This window comes from Camelina sativa, chromosome 11 (assembly GCF_030686135.1).
Source record: "Camelina sativa cultivar CO46 ecotype springtype chromosome 11, ASM3068613v1".
Taxonomy (NCBI): Eukaryota; Viridiplantae; Streptophyta; class Magnoliopsida; order Brassicales; family Brassicaceae; genus Camelina; species Camelina sativa.
The window spans coordinates 40728795-40747154 of NC_141890.1; the positions used below are offsets into that span (position 1 = coordinate 40728795).

Consider the following 18360-nt stretch of genomic DNA (forward strand, 5'->3'; position numbering starts at 1 on the left):
TGGAGATACCATAGTCTTTGGCTAGCTCACTACAGTTCTACAAGTTACGAAATGAATAAAATGGGAACTCTCAAAAGTTTTGCACGGATGGAGATACCACAGTCCTTACTATGTGAGTATGAGACTGACAAAAACAAATATTCTCACTGGTATTGGATTCTAATTTATGAAGAGTTTTGAAGAGTTTAATAAAATCATTAAAAGTGAATAAATGAAAGATTATTAAAGATTGCTAAAGAGTTTTGTTGATTAATTTTCTAAATTTTCTAAAATCTTGTAAAGTCTTCCAAACAATCCTTGTATTTTTGTGATACTTTCCATGACTTTATTTTGTAAAAAAGTGTCTAAAATCATGAACCGATAACATAATAATTGAACTCATTAACAATCATAGATTATTTTGTTTTAATTGAATACACAAAACTTTTAATGACTTTATAAAAGTTTGAATCCAATAACCCAAATTTGCTAAGATTTTAAATGACTTTTTACAAATCACAAACTAATAACACTAAACTTTAACAGACTTAAACAAAATCTTAATCTAATAACAACATATTCTACATAACTTTTAAAATCTTTAAAACTCTATTCAAATCTCAAACCAATAACCCCCACTAAGTAACAAACCTTAGTTTTCAAAGTCCTTAATATTTAGACCTTAATAATTGACAGTATAATTTATTTAATTATGATATTATAGTAAGTAATTGTATAATTTTCTTAATTTTTTTTCTTAAAGAATTAGCATCTTAAAATTAGAATTAGTATTATTTTTTATATACATATATAAACTATCTTATTTTTTACTCATATATGAACTATCTTTTTATATTTATTAAATTGTTAAAATTTTTAATTTCTTATAATTTAAAAATATGTTAAAACAAAGTTTTTGTATAACACAAGACAAAATCTTTAATTGTTAAATTGACATGTGTCGCGATCACATGAGTTACTAACTTTGAAAACCAAGGTTTATATAATAACATAATATTGAATACGCTATCAAATCATTCACCGATTGAAAAACTTAAGAAAATTACATTAATTTCTTATTTTGATTATCTTATTTTTCTTACATTATGTTAATCACTAATTTTAACACATTAAACCTTTTCATACTTTAATCACTTTTCTGTATAAATTTATTTTTACAATATGATTATAATAAATAATAATTGCAATTAAATTGCAAATATTTTCCTTATTAATTGCACATGTTTTCCTATCGAAATTAGTAATTTAATAGATAACTTTCCTAATAGATTACTTTTGGTTTTATATTTTAGGTTCAAAAATATTAATTATAATCCTTTTATTTTAAAGATTTTTTTTAATTTTCCTATAATTATTAAATAAATTTTCTTTTCACACATGTCAAAATAGTATCGCTATACTTGACACAAACAAATATTCTCATGGAACAAATATTAAGGTCTAAACAATTTTGCTGTTCTTCAATAATTTCTTTTGAATATTAAACATAAAATCAAAGTTTCATTCGAATCAGAAAACCCAGCATCAAGATACAATAGTTATTCCAACAACTTTCATGAAACAAAAATAAAAATTTAAAGGTAAAGCCACTGAATCAGTACCATACTAATACTGGACTCAGCTTCAATTAAGTTTCTTAAATCAACAAAAAAAAAAAACATAAAAGATAAAAAAGTGGATCTCCACTATGGAATTCTCCTCTTATATATCCCCTTGTACACCTGCACACAACAAACCTCGTTGTTACTTTCCATTTCAAGCTTTCCATATGTTTCATAATCAACTATAACATTGTTAATATTTTTCCACTACCTCATCAGCTTGCTCTCCTTTCCATTGCATTTTCAACTTCTCTCATCTCCTCCACAGTGAAAACTTTGAGAAGATCCGGTGACATAGCTGCTGGATCAAGCTCCAAGCAACCTTCTGGTGCATCCGGACCTTCTTCACCAGTAATTAATTTAAAAGACACTTGATGAGAAAACCTAAAGAGTTCTTCTCTAGGGTAAATCTTCCACGATGGATACTTTTTGAATACGGTGCGGAGTCCTGCGACTTTAACAAGTGGTGCAACTTCCACACTTCCTTCGTCATCAATATCTTCCAACACTTGTACCATATCGTAATGGTTCATTTCTTCCGGTGAAGTGTAGAGGTTCCATGCCGGTGACCAGTTTTTAAACAGTGCCCACACATTTCCTTTTTTCGGATATATGTGCACCAATGCTTTATCACCTTTTTGCCACTCGACTCTATGTGAGAATGAGTGCAGCGTGTCGTACTTGATGCGTTTCCCAATTGAGAAGTTTCCGCTCGTCTTGTAATAACATGATTCGATCCATCTCATTGGACCCAGTTCGTCATTTTTCCTGCTGTTAAGCCAAGACATGCGCAGCTTAAACGGTTCCCGAGAGACAACCTTATGCACCAGTGCATAAATCCTTGGCATTCCATATTCATCATAAAGAGCCCATACCTCGTTTTCTTGAAAGGAATCTTTGGTTCGATCTTGGTCGAAGTCGTAGAAGTCTGGATCTGGGACACTCATATCTACCTCATAAGGGTCATAGTACTCCTCATTAAAAATCGCTAGACCTTCCCCTTCTTCACCATTGTTGGAGTCTTGAAATGTTTCGGCAGCTGCTGCACCAATGTTGTTGCATAGAGAATCTTCCATCAGGTCTTCATCAAGATTGTACAAGTCAGGATCTGAGACACTCGTTTTTACCACATAAGGTTCCTCCTCCTCATTAACAATCTGTACTCTTTCCCCTCCATCACCATTATTGGAGTCTTGAAATGTTTCGGCAGCTGCACTAACGTTGTTGTTGTGTTGAGAACCTTCCATCAGGTCTTCATCAAAATTGTAGAAGTCATGATCTGGAACACTCGTATCTACCACATTAGGGTCCTCCTCCTCTTTAACAATCTCTACTCCTTCCCCTTCATCACCATTGTTGGAGTCTTGAAATGTTTCGGCAGCTGCACCGATGCTGTTGCATTGAGAATCTTCCATCAGGTCTTCATCAAAATTGTAGAATTCATGAGCTGGAACATTGTTAAATTCAGTATCTAGGAGACTCGTATCTACCATATCAAGGTCCTCCTCACTAATACCCTTTACTCTTTTCTCTTCTTCCCATTCCTCTTGAAGTGTTTTTGTTCCGGAAGACGATGCACCATTATTCATGTGTTGATGAGAAGCGGGAACATACATGTCAAGACTCGTCTCCGTAGCATCCAAAGCAATTTGAACCAAACTTGGAGTAAGCACGTGCGTATCACCTCTGATCCCTGCGTCGTCTTCGCTGATTCTTCTACACTGAGGAGCATGAAGCTCATTTGTTGATAAAGGCTCCTTTCGTTTTCTTTCTCCTCCATTTATCATCCCTGATTGGTTTACAGGACTAGTAACTCCCGATGGAGAATCAGCATTTTCAAACCGAACTCTTGATGAAGGTTGAGCTTCGGGTCTCTCACGAACCTGCGTGTTCTTTTCTTCAGATATGTGTCTATAGGCATCCATAAGTATTTTCGTTGCTTCATCAGTGCCACCAATAGAGTCGTCAATGTCAGAGAAAATGGTTGAAGATAATGTGATGAAACGTGCAATAACTGTTCCAATATCCTCGGATGGGTCTGCTGATAAAATACCATACCAATCAACTTCACCATTGATCTTCTTCTCATAAGCCATATGCACGTCAAGAACTGCATTTAGACGGACAACACCAAGAAGATTAGGATCAAGAGTCATTGCCTTGACCGCAAACTCTTTGGCCGCATTTAAAGCACCAGCATTAAACATCTCCACAGCTGTCGCTTTCGCTCTTCTAGCTTCTTCTTGGATCCTTGCTTCGTCCATTTGTAGAATCTCTTCGTAGAAATAGATCCTATACAAGAGATAGACATTGTAAGTGCCGATACTTAAATAATGCTAAAAGCAGAAAGTGGGAAAGCTTTTTCTCAAAGTACAAGTTTCATTATTCAACGTAAATCAAATCTTCAAGCCATTAGACCAACTTTACCCAGTAAAGGCAACATAGATAATTAACAATACCAAATCTATGCAACTATAAGTGATGGAAAGAGATGTTGAAATAGTTTGTTTTGGAGCAAAAGTTCGTTAAATATAATAAAGCTTGAGATAGATCCCTTAAGATTATTTATGAATTCTTAGATACATAATCGATCGAAATTTTGTTCCATAATAACGTAGGGTTAGAGTTTGGGGGTGAGATCCGTTGAAAAAACAGATTTTTTTTTTTTTTTAAATGTAACATACATCTGCAAACTCAAAGAGTTCTAAAAGGCTTTACCATGATTGATCTCATTTATTCTACCACAAACATAAACCAGTGATCAAATAAATTGACAGACCAAAACAACATTTTCTAAAATCTGGTATCCCCAAAAAATTTAGACCGAGAGAGAGAGAGAGAGAGAGAGAGAGAGAGAGAGAGAGAGAGAGAGAGAGAGAGAGAGAGAGAGAGAGTGAGAGAGAGAGAGAGAGAGAGATTTACAAACGAGCAAGATACAAAGCACATATTAATCTAAAGCACATATTAATCTAAAGAGCTAAAGAGAACAAAAGACGATATGCACGGTCAAGAAACTATACCTCTGCGTTGAGAGTGAGATGGGAAGAACAGCTTCTGACTTGTGGGTGATTTTGTTCGTATCTTCTTCTTATTCTGTGACGTTGAAGTTAGAAAAACCTCGTTCGAGAGATCAAATTTATAGGATATGACTTGTGGGTGATTTTGTTCTATTCTTCTTCTTCTTTAACGTTTTGAGAGATCAAATTTATAGGATGATGAATGGGGGTTAGTGCATGCATATGAGAGATTATGAGATTTATGGTGTAAATTTTACAATGTTTTCTACCTTGACAAATCAGATATGCCTAGTCATTTTTCCCCTTCAGTCAAAACACTCCTTTCTCGACTTTATATTGTTTCCATAAACAAAATCTCATTTTGTAGAATAGTATCATTAATATTTAAGTTTTTTTTTAATTTCTTTTCTAATTTAAAGAAAATGTACTTTTGACTAAAGAATGTTTTTTTTAATAATATCTAAAAAGGTAACCAGAGTATCTCTACTCTTAAGTCTAAACCAAAACAGTTGATGATATTTGGAACTTTAGATAGGTGGGTCAATTGAAATAGGTGGGTCAATTGACCTGGGTAAATTATTGAAATAAGTCATTTTGCATGTGAATTATAAACGTATCCGCAGCAATGTTGGTTTTCTTCTAAGTATGACTCTCCTAACCTAAGATCGATCCTCCAATATCACACCAACAAGTTGCTTTTTTTTCTTTCTTTTCAATCACAACTGTTTAAAAACAATTATTGACCCCCGCTAAAATTTTCTTCTGGTCCGCCACTACTAGTTGGCCGATGTTTTCCTCGTTTTGAAGTTAGTAGTGTTCAATTTGGCAGATGATCTTGGGATTGAATTTCACTTTCTACATTTTTTTTTTTTAATTGTGCCGGGTTTTGTTTCTCTTTTTGTATTTTTGCTTCCTGGGGTATCCTTTTAAATTAAATGTACATGTCTAGTTTGATGCCAAGTACGAGATATTATTGTTGTCTTGTCACACTAATTGATAATATTTGTAGCAGTCAATCACTATGTAACAATTACAAGGCATACATCATTTGTTTACAATCCTTGGTTTTTAATTATATCTATAACTGCAGTTTAACGGTTATCTTTTAGTTTTTTTCTTACAGTTAAATATATTGTGATTAGGATCTACCTTATGGTTCTTGAGCAACTATTTCATTTGCAACCAGTGGTTTTGAGTTTGTAACTTCCCTTTACGTTTTTCGTTTTCCTATTTCTTTGACTAATCTGGGTGATTCAAATGTGGGTTGCTCGGTAATATTCGTTAAATAGTGAGCTTAAAATCTATAGATCCATATATATTTTCCCTAGCTCTAAATAATATATTTCTTTTAATCTCAATTTCAACCTTATATGATGATATTGTAAGAAAATAATTATTTCCTGTCCATGTTATTTAATTGGGTTTGTTATATTTTATTTTTAATAATCATTTGGTAACTAAAATAACAAGTGTTAAGTTATATGTGATGCTTATCCTTATAAAGACAAGTGTTAAGCTACATGTCATGCTAAAGCTTATAAAAGCACAAGTTTTAAGTTGCATATTTTGTTTAGGTTCAATGAACCAAGCTTGAGAAGCAATGCTAGACATTTGTCCTCACACTTGTCACCAATGTCTTCATCTCAAGTCTCTACTATAATGAATGGCTGAGATTAAATTAGACGACAAAACCCTTATGAGGAGTGAGGTCCTCTTCCCTCCAATAAATAGATAGTTTGCTCCATCACAAATCATCACAAGAACAAAACAACACATAGAGAAAAGAGTTTATAAAAAAAGGGAGAGAAACCTTATCTTGCACCTAAAGATCATCTAAGAGTTTATTTTCAAGTCTTCAAGCCATTAAAGAAGAAGAAATCATTCAAGTAAGCATCATTTCTATAATGAGTGGAGTTAGTACTTTAATCCTTTTTATGATTCTATTATGTGATTAATATAGATGTTTAAGATCTTAGGGTTTATGTTGAAAATATGTTAAATATGTGGTATCAGAGCTTATGGTTATGAACATCTAATTAATCCATTAAGAATAATAGATTTATGGTTTAAAGAACTGAAAATTAAAGCTTTAAGTTATGATGTTTGTACACTTGAATTTTTGTTTGATTTAAGCTTCAAGTTACAATCTTTGTTTAAATTAAAAAAAAATTCTAAGTGATAAAAGATTGGTTTCTCTTAATGTGCATAATTAAGAAATTGATATCACCATAATGGGTTTATCTTTATAATGATTTGCAAATAGAAAACCAAAATATTTAAAAATTAATATGTTAATGTATTAATTAGCTATTCACATGTAGACTATTGACATATGATCAATAATTTATTAGAATGTTTGTATGTGAGTTAATTAAGTATATCCACAGATAGCTCAATTAATCTAAAACATCATTCGAAAAAAATTTCTGAAAGCTATGACATTAGCATATGTTATAATGACTACCCATATGAGCATTATAATTTGAAGTCATATGCATTCAATAATTTCTGTTAATGTGTTGTTTAAATTTTGAACCTCAATTAAAGCTTGTTATATCTATAAATCGCAACATCATTTCTTGCTAGTTTGTCATCTATGGTCTCTATTGTTCCGATCTTAGCTGGAACAACTTCTCAAAATGGAAAGAGAAAGTTGAGATCACATTAGGAGTATTAGATATGGATTTGGCATTTCGTGAAGAAGAGCCGGATCTCTTAACTATATAATTAGTACTGAAGAAGAAAAGGCTCTCCATAAAGCTTGGGAGAAAGCGAACAGACTAAGCATGATGTTTTTAAAAATGACTATAGCTAGCAATATTAAAACTTCCCTTTCAGATGCAGATAAATCTAAAGCTTATCTAGCAGCTATAGAAGAGCGTTTTAAGACTGCAGACAAATCCCTTGTAGGGAAACTTATGGCAGTTCTTACAACCATTAAGTATGATAGGACAAGGTCTATACATGAACATTGCATTGAGATGACCAACCTTGCGGCTAGACTAAAGAATTTAGAAATGAGTGTGGACGATTCATTTCTTGTCCAATTTATCCTAAATTCACTACCTCCTCGGTATGGATCATTTTAGATCAATTATAATGCAATTGATGAAAGGTAGACATCTAATGAATTTGCTTATAAACTAATCCAAGAGGAGACTAGACTTGGTCGGGAAGGCATTAAAGTTTCTCATTATGTTCAAGGATCTGGACCTAAAGTTGGGAAAAGACATAAAAAGAGCCATCAAATAACACAACCCACAATGAACGATTTCAATCAAGTTAATCCAAAGAAAAATGCAAAGAAAGATTACAGGTGGAACTTTTGTAAAAAGGTTGGACATTTTCAGAAAGATTGCCCTAAAATAAGAGAATGGTTTGAAAAGAAAGGTAATCCTATGGGTTCTATAAGCTTTTTTGAATCTAATCTTACTCATGTTTCTTCCAAAACTTTGTGGATTGATAGCGGTGCTAATGTACATGTAACAAATTCCGTACAGGGATTCCTTACTGATACTAGGATTTTTGTGTCTTCTAGTAGGTTCAATTAACCTTATGTGTTATAGTACTTAAGGTGTCAATCCAAATAGGATGTTGCTAGCAATCAAGATGCAATCAAGCAATCAAGATGCAATCAAGCAATCACAAGTCAAGCCAATTAAAAGAGTGGTTTTATCTCTAACTATCCTAGAATGATTAGAATGCAAAACGGAAATGAGTTACACAACTAGAAACGAGAATGCATGACAAGAAGCGAAAATGAATGAAAATAGAAATGAGTCTAAACATGAACTAAACAGCAAGAAGCGAAACAGTCTCAGGAATGCAATAAAAATCAGAAAGAAAGAAGTCATAAGGATGAGAGTAATTGATGTCGGTGGAGTATCCTAGTCTATAGAGTGTTTAAAATGCAACAAGCAAACTATCTCTAAACAATGAACATCACTACTTAGCTTAATCCAATCTCTTGACAGAAGCTACTCAAACTCAACCACTTCCAAACCTAGCTCTCGCTAAAGAAACATGATCAAGCAGGCATGCCAAACAAGTTCCTTCACGTTAACGAACATCCTAGACAACTAATCTCTTAGACTAGGAATGTAAGTCTCGGGCACTAGTTGGTCAGAAATTTCCTTTTGGGTGTGGAAATGTCTAAGCCCTAGTTCCAATTGATCAGAGATAAACTAGTATTTCTAACTCTAGTCCAGAAGGGAATCATACAAATCAAAGCTTAAACACCCTACATCCTAAGATCCTCCACCTAATCTATCCCATCCTCAAGAACTCTAACACTACTCGGATCTAGAAATCATCATCAACGATACAAAATCAGAAAAAATTGAATCAAACATCATTAATAGATAAAAATGGGAAGAACAAATTTGTAGAAGAAATCAAATGCAAAAACTGAATAAACTCAAAGATGTCGGATTACAAAGTCTCCAAACGTTTTAGGTGGCTAGGTAAAACCTTAAGGAAAAGAACAAAACTAGATAAAAGATGTCTCAGGCCAAGACTTAACAAAATTTATTTATAGTAAAAACATGTAAATTCCTAAAACTTAAAACGACAAGGCAAAGAGTCGGTTTGGAAATCTCCTGAAGCGTGTGAGACGGGTGTATACGCATCCACTAAAACGATGATAACTCTTGAACCATACCTCTGATTGGCTTGAAATAAACTCCATTGGAAATCTGACTCAATTACCTACAACTTTGATGAAGACATCGAAGGCTGAATCCCAAGGAAATATCTTCACTCGACTCGATCAAAGAGGTGGATGAAGTCGGATAACTGGCGTTGTCGGTCGAGCGGGATGACATCCATTCCAGGCATGATGGATCGAGTGGGGTGCTGGTGCTTCTTCCTGGTAGTGCGTCCAAGTCGCATGTCGGTCGAGTCACATTGCTTCTCCTTCGGGAGCGTCGCTCGAGTCGCATGACGTCTATTCCGGGCATGCTTGGTCGAGCCGCATGTCTCAACCTCCATTTGGTTCCAATAGTCTGGACATCTCCTAAACAACTGAAATAACTCCAATATGCAAGATGTATGCAAGGCCAATGCAAAGACTACCTAGATATGCATATTATGCAAAAGAGACTAAAAACAATGCAAAACAATGAGTTAAGAGAACAAAATGAATAACAAATGCATGATGAAAGATTGTAAAATATATACATATCACTTACGATCCAACCATAAATTCAAGTGAAAACTACTTACTGATGGGAATTCAAGACAAGGCACCAGTTGAAGCTGTTGGCACCTATCGTCTCATTTTAGATGGTGGATTTTGTCTCGATTTATATCACTCTTTATGTTCCATCTATTCCCGTAATTTAGTTTCTGTAAGCAAACTTGATTTGGCTGGTTTTAAATCTACTCAAGGAGATGGTTGTTTTAATATATTTCTGACTCTAAACGAATTGGTTCTGGAATATTAGTTGATGGTCTTTATATGTTAAAACTGGCTAATCAACCTTATGAGACACATCTCTCCTTGTATTCTGAAAAAAGACTTAAAAATAAAACATGTAATGATGACTCATATTTCTTGTGGCATAAATGCGTAGGACATATTTCTTATTAAGAAGATTAACTCATACGAGGAGATCTGCTATTTCTGATGACTTTGTGATTTATCAAATAAAATCTAGAGAAGAAAACATTAAAGATCTGATTTCTTATTCAAAAGCCATAAAAGATGTTAATTCTAATAAATGGATTGATGCCTGTAAAGATGAAATAGACTCGATGGTTAAGAATGAAGTTTGGGACATCGTTACGTTGCCTGATGGACACAAAACAGTCGGGTGTAAGTTGATCTTTAAGACCAAACTCGACTCTAATGGCAATGTAGAACGATATAAAGCCAGACTTGTAGCCAAAGGGTTAGTCAAAAAGAAGACATCAATTATAGTGAGACTTTTTCACCTGTGTCTAGAAAAGACTCTCTCAGAATTATCATGACATTAGTAGCTTAGTATGATCTCGAGTTCCATCAAATGCATGTGAAAACTGCCTTTCTTAATGGAGACTTGCAAGAAGAATTCTATATGTGCCAACCTAAAGGATTCATAATCGAAGGCCAGGAAGATATGGTTTGCAAATTGAAGAAATCAATATATGGACTGAAACAAGCTTCGAGACAATGGTATCTAAAGTTTGATGAAACCATCACGAAATTCGGTTTCAAAGAAAATGTTGTGGATCCATGTATATACCTCAAGATCAGTGGGAGTAAGTTCATATTTTTTGTATTGTATGTTGATGATATCTTATTAACCAGTAATGATCTTTGTCTACTACATGAGACTAAGAGTTATACCCTAACCTTAGCATTTTTAGGTTCTTAACCTTAGGAATTTGCATTTAGGCTACTTAGGGTGCTGCATTGCTGCATTTGTGCATTTTGGATGAAAACAGGTGCTTTGGAGCCCAAAAAGGGCAAAAATGAGGTAAAACCCAAACATGTACCCGATGGAGCCATCGTGCGAGAAGAACAGTCCGAACCGTAACCCGATCAAAGAGGATCCGAGCACAGGAAGAACAATCCGAAGCCCTACACGAGGAACTACCCGATCAAAACCTCGTGCAGACCTTCGGGCAGAGCTGGACAATTAGGTCAAAGGGGTTTCCATATTTAAACCCCCTTCTTTCTTCTCGCCAAAGGAGAGCCGCAAACACTCACGAATCTAGAGAGAGAGAGAGAGAGAGAGAGAGAGAGAGAGAGAGAGAGAGAGAGAGAGAGAGAGAGATTTTACTATTTTCAAGCTTTGTTAGGATTTTATTTTTACTTCTTTTAACTACTTTTTCATTTGCGTTCTGTATTTTTCATTACTTCAGTTTTCCTTTTTATTCAATGTAATTCATATTCTTTGCTGTTTTCATATTGTTTCTGAGCAATGAATCAAGGTTTCTAAGGATGGGATAGGCGAGTATGTGTTCTTGATCGATTAGGATGTCTTAGGTTGATTGTTTTTATGAAAATTCCTTTCTAGATTGGTATGCTTAATGATAGTTTCAGACCGAGAGGTTGAGATTAGATCTAGGGTGTTTTGCCATCGAGAGATGTTTGTTGAAATGCTTGAACCAACCAATACTAGAGATTTACTCACTTAGCCTAAGAGATTAGATGTGTAAAGAGTTTATTGACAATAATGAATCAGATTTTAAAGCCTGCTTAGTCATGTTTCTCCAACGAGAGTTAGGTAGGGGAATGATTAAGGTTGATTGTTTTTACCACGAGAGTGGATTTGCAAGGTTTAGAGATTCATTGTCTAGGGAATATTTTTCTTGAGACATGTGAGACATCCCAAATTGATCAGGAACACTTATGAGTCAATTACCCTATCCTTTAGAGCTTTCGTATTTGATTGTTTAAGCCTTTCGTCTATAACTCGATCCTTTACCCGAACTGGTACTCGATCACCAACCTCTTGTAAACCCTCGAGTTGTTCATCTTTGTGTTGTTGATTCTTCAGTTATCCGACCACCCACTCGATCCGGTACTCGAATGCTTGCATCATGTACTTATGTTGTGTGGTTCTTGTTTTTATTTGCTTTTTATTTTCCTTAGGTTGATAGTCAAAAACCCACACCATTGCTTAGCTCGACTTGCATTGTTCTGATCATATCTTATCTACTAACATCACAACCATTTGGATGGATAACCCTTTGTACTACCCTTCAGAATGGTGGGTAGATTTCAGAGTAACCCAGGACTTGCTCATTGGAAAGCTATGCGAAGAAAGTTTTGAGATACCTAAAGGTAACAAGAAACTAATCAACACATCCACAAATGGTTGGATTTTCAGACTCAGATTTTGGTGGATATGAAGATTCTAGGCAATGTACTCTCGGCTTGTGTGTATCTCCTTGGTGGAGGTGCCATTTCATGGAGATATAACATATACTAACGACCAAAAGAAAATATAACATATTATGCCGACCTTATGATTCCCGAATATAACCATTATACTAACGACAAAGTGGGAGAATGTAAAAAAATAATTATTTCTTACCCATGAATGTGGTCGTATAGTTAGTAGGTTATTTAATTGGATTTGTTATATTTTGTTTTTAATAATCATTTGGTAACCAAAATGACAAGTGTTAAGCTATATGTCATGTTTATGATTATAAAGACAAGTGCTAAGCTACATGTCATGCTAAAAGGAAAAAAGGCCAAAATCAACCCCAACTATTTGCCAAACGCTTTTTTATACCTAAACTTCAATACCCTGCAAATAACAATCTGAACTATATTAAAATTCAAATTTTCTACCTAAACTATATAAAATGTTGTCAATTTCAACCTATGTTCGAACAATGTTAAATTAGAGTTTAACGATGTTGAGTTAGACGATCTGTGTCATCCACATGACACTGGGAACAAAACTAAGTTGTTTTGGTTATTTTTAGGTGTGTTGTGGCAAGAAACAAAACGTTTGACAAAAAATAGAGTATTGGAGTCCGTTTTCGGGTGTGTTGTGAGACTTCATTTTTGGTCATTTCTTGCTAGAAAATACCCAAAAATGACCAAAACGACATAGTTTTGGTTAGTCCCAGTGCTACTTTGAAGTCACAGACCGTCTGACTCAACATCATTAAACTCTGATTTAACATTGTTCGAACAGAGGTTGAAATTGACAACATTTTATATAGTTTAGGTAGCAAATTTGAATTTTAACACAGTTCAGGTTGTTATTTGCAGGGTGTTGAAGTTTAGGTATAAAAAAGCGTTTAGTAAATAGTTGGGATTGATTTTAGCTGTTTTCCCCATGCTAAAGCTTATAAGAGGACAAGTGTTAAGTTGCATGTTGTGTTTATGTTCAATGAACACAGATTGAGAAGCAATGCTAGACACTTGTCCTCACACTTGTCATCAATGTCTTCATCTCTACTATGATGGATGGTTGATATTAAATTAGAAGACAAAACCCTTACGAGGAGTGAGGTCTTCTTCTCTCCTATAAATAGATGGTTTGTTCCATCATAAATCATCACAAGAACAAAACAACATATAAAGAAAAAAGTTTAGAGGAAAGGGAAGAGAAACCTCATCTTCCACCTAAAGATCTTCTAAGATTTTTTTTTCAAGTCTTCAAGCCATTAAAAAAAACCATTCAGGAAAACATCATTTCTATAATGAGTGAATGTATTACTTTAATCCTCTTTATGATTCTATTATGTGATTAATATAGATGTTTAAGATTTTGGGGTTCATTTTAAAAATATGTTTAACAGATATAACTATATACAATTCATTTATGTTTTATCTAAAAAACCTGTAACAACGAATTGACGGTTTGAATCAGTATAGAGTTGACACCCAAAATGTAGTTGCATAATAAAATCAAATAAATTTGCATACTAATGCCGTTGATAATTAAGAAGCTGGAAAAACTAATTAAACCGGCTTTAGGTTTTGGAAAATATTTTTGGTTAGATCCTAAAACTTAATCTAACACAAATTAAAGGCCATAAAACATAACACAAAAATGCCAAAATTGGTTAAAATCCATATATATGAAAAGTACTTGTGAATAAGAACCAAGTACCAAATCGTAAAATGGTGATAAAATCATAATATAATTGAATAGATAAGTTGTAAACTAAAGTTCTTTAAAGCTTGCCAAATTTCGTTGAAAGATTAAGATCAAAATAAACCGTTTTTCTCACGAAATTCCGTTAGAAAACTAAGCAGGATTCACCATATGAAAACAAGCTGAAACTTTTTTCAAACAGATCTAAGGTTTCAAAATTAGGTTTGTCATTGCTAGATCTCGGTATCTTGTTGCCTTTATAATGACTGCAAACACACAGAGTTCTGAACAGGGACAATTAGTGATATATAGAGTCTCCAATACGCTTATATTTGTATGCATAAATTAATTAGAAGGATCACTAGAAGGTTATGTTTCTATGAGTAATAATTGAAGACATTGTATGCATAAATTTATATGAAGCAAATATGCATAAACCATTAGACTGACATGAAAGACTACACATAACATTTAACATTCAACCACAAAAAAAAAATAAATAAATAAAACATAACATTTCACAACGACAACCATAAAAAAAAGTTAAAATCCTTCCAAATGCGGATACAAACTCAAATCGAAATATTAATTTCCACCATTTCCTCCACTTCCCCCAGGCACATCCTCTCCCACAGGACCCTCACCAGGCGCCACGGTCCAAGTTCCCGGCCACGACTCCAGTACGTCACCGAATATCCCACTACCATCAACAACAGGAGTTCCTATCACCATTCCCGGTGGCAGTTCTCCATCTTCGTGATCTGGCTTGGCCTTGGGCTCCTCCTCCTCATGGACAACATCAAGAAGAAAATCCATCTTGAACGTTCGACCAACTGCGGCGGCTATATCTGGTCCGCGGATCGTTGTGTGTTTGTTCTCCTGGGCATGGTTCCACGCACGCATGGTGAGATCCATGATGAACATTTCACTGGCCTTCGAGAAGACGACAGCAACCTCAGCTGCGAGCATAGACACATCCGGATCAAACTTAACGATTCTCTTTATCTTAGCCAAGGGAAACTCATGATTCTTGAAATCTAAGTCACCTTCCATCTTATTTAACCAGTAGCGTTTTAGCTTCGGGTTATCTTGGGGCGGCTGGTTACTTTTGTTCTCCATATTCACAGTTTTAAAGGTTTTTCTGGTTTGAAGGTTGAGATTTTGATGGGAGCTGGTGCACATATATAAAGGAAAACTGAAGTGTATACAAGATATGGTGGGGTGGGAATTAGCGAAACTTGTCACTGATATGTAATCATTACCCATTTATGATTTTGTTCAAATGTATCTTCTAATAAAAAGAAAGTGATTTATATTTACTTAAAGTGTATACCAATTAAGGGGATTTTTTTTTTTAATTATTGAATAAGGAAATATGTAAAGAAATTAGAAATATAACTATATATATATATATATATATATTTTCTCTATAAAAATGAAAGGTAAAAATTAGCTCTACGAACTATTTTCTTGTTATATATGTATTTTTCTAATAAAAAAAAGTATTGGTTAGCCAATCCATACTCTATTGTTATAATAACTATGCCAGTACTATTTAATACAGTAATTTATGCATTTTGACCAATACTAACATTTTAATACTTGGTTGATGAGTATGAAATTTGTGGTTTCTATTATTTTTCTATTGGAAAATATCATGAGCTATATGGATCTGTAGATGTTTATTTTGAGATTTTTGTAGCGACTATTTCGTTCATAAGTTTTATTACGGAAATGTTCGTTATTCATATTTTTCAATGGATTTCACCCGCAAGCGTTATTTTGTAGCGACTAAATGTATATCATTATTCTATGTATTATTACATTAGTCCAAATGATAATATTCCAGAAAATATTTACAATCATACACACGATTAACAAAACAAAATAAAAAGGCATTTTTTTAGTATGAGTATCAAAACCTTAAACAAGACTTAATTTAGAACAGAAGTGTAGGATACTAGGATCTATCATCGGGATGGAGTTATTTATCTGAATACATGGAATAATAAAACACTTATTAATTGTAAGAAAGAAGATTAATTTGATTTTTTAATAAAACATAGTCACTAAAGTAAGTCGTAATTAGTTAATATCTTGACATAGGTGGCACCTCCAATAGGAAGAAAGAGAGTCAGAAAGGGTTTTTCTTCAAAGACACCATAGAGTGATTCACTTTTTAAATTAAAATTTAAATCTATATAATTCAATTGTACTAAAATATTAAGCTAAAAAACCATTATATAAAAATTATATAATCTACAATTTTCCTACTGCCGTTTGAAGGGGGATTTTGTATGAAACAGCTGGTAATGTACCTGTAGTATAAGATAATGATAGAATTAGGTTTACAGTAAACCGAATAAAGATGAAGAAGAATAGGAAGTTTACTTTCTTATTATCCTTGATTTGGAAATATCTTTATGTTTTGCTGCACAGATTTTATCGTATGATATTCACCATCTTTCACAAAAAGAAAAGAAAAACCCTAAGTTTGAGAAACGAAACTACATTAAGAGGGAAATCGAAGAACCATCACAATCATGCATAGGAGAAAGTAAGTTTGAGAAACAACAAACTACAATGATGTTTTGAAACAAATTTGTAAAGGACGTTTTTTCTTCAGTTTGTCCCATTATGCTTTATACCGTAAATTATCAATTATGCCTAAACTATCCTTTAAAAAAATGAAACTAACTTTTAAGCAATTTTAAAAGGGAAATTCACTAAAAACAAATTACTAAATGAGAAAGAGGTTGTCTAAAGATGTTTTTGATGAAAATGTGGTGTTTCAATATTGACAAAAAATTGTTCTGCAACATTTAGAATACATCTTCTACTAACTGTATATATTATGAAGATATTATATTCTAATTTAGAAAGTATATTCTACAAAGTCTAGACTTATGTTAAACAAGGAAACTCAATCCTAAATTAAAGGAAACAAAATATTTACGTAATCCCGAAATTATGCAAATCATATATATTTTTAATATTACGTTCTAACACGTTTAGAAAACATGTTCTGAAAACATTATTAATCGATTACCTTAGGTTTAAGGGAGATATTTTCATTCTTTTTGTCACTTTCCTACGCTTGTCAACCTAAATTTTTTGTTCTTTCATTGAAGAGTTCATTTTGCAATATGTTGCAAATCTATGTAACATGTGGTATATGGAGATGTATCGGCCAAAATGAATGGAGATTTATTGTTGATGAAGAAAAATGTGGGATACTTCTTACTTTTCAAGCCAATTCAACTCTTGAAGAGCTAAAGATGATGGTTTTGGAAGACTATGAAATATAACAAAATATGGTTGATGTGGAATTCAGTTATTTACCCTTTGATCTCAGTGTTGATTCTCTTCCAGTTGTTATGATGAATGATCTCCAAGTGAAAATTTTTGTTGCTTATTGGAGAATGAAGAATAACATACGGTTGTGTGTGACGTTTAAAGCTACGGTGAATGATAGAAGCAATATTGATTTGAATAAGGAACCAAACGATTCAAGTGAGGAAGGCGCTGACGGTCTCCTGCATAAAAAGCAGCAAAAAGTTGTGAGCAAAGCAAAACCGAATGATTGTAACTTCATAACTTCTAAGGACGCTGAAGTTGGTGCTGGTGCTAGATCTATGATGGTTGATTCTATGGTAAAGAAGGGGCAATATTTCAAAAGCAAGGAAGCTTTACAGGCAAGTTTAGAAATTTTTACGATGAAGTATAACTTCGATTACAGAGTTACTAAATCTGGTACAAGATTATGGTGTATACGCTGTATTGATAATATTTGCAATTGGCGTATTCGTGCTGAGTGCTTAGAAGGGTCTACGTGTTGGAAAATCAACAAGTATGTGGGTAGCCATACTTGTGCTCATTTAAGGAAAACAAAATTTGGTAGAACACCTTCATTAAGAACAATCTGGAATCTCATCAAACATAATTATGAAGGTGTCAAGGAGGGACCTAAACCCAATGACATCATTAATATTATGCGTATGGAGAATGGATGTGAGCTAACTTATACCCAAGCTTGGGAATCTCGTGAGTATGTAGTTAACGGAGTAAGAGGAATCCCAGAGAAAAGTTTTGCTAAGATACTTAAATACTTGCATATGCTAAAAGAGGCGAATCCTGGTACGCATACAAATTATGATATTGATTGTGATGGTAGATTCAAGTATCTATTCATTT

General features: G+C 33.6%; 2 pseudogenes across 2 annotated transcripts; both read right to left on the bottom strand.

Annotated features, from left to right (window-relative positions):
- Nucleotides 1–1794: 1794 nt before the first annotated feature.
- LOC104728770 (uncharacterized) lies at nucleotides 1795–4923 on the bottom strand (annotated as a pseudogene). Its single transcript, XR_015573092.1, has 2 exons — nucleotides 4622–4923; nucleotides 1795–3893 (listed from the first exon to the last, which is right to left on the bottom strand). The product of XR_015573092.1 is annotated as an uncharacterized LOC104728770 (transcript).
- Nucleotides 4924–14578: 9655 nt separating this feature from the next.
- Nucleotides 14579–15316, bottom strand: LOC104725566 (nuclear transcription factor Y subunit C-8 pseudogene; annotated as a pseudogene). Its single transcript, XR_015573209.1, has one exon. The product of XR_015573209.1 is annotated as a nuclear transcription factor Y subunit C-8 pseudogene (transcript).
- Nucleotides 15317–18360: the final 3044 nt, after the last annotated feature.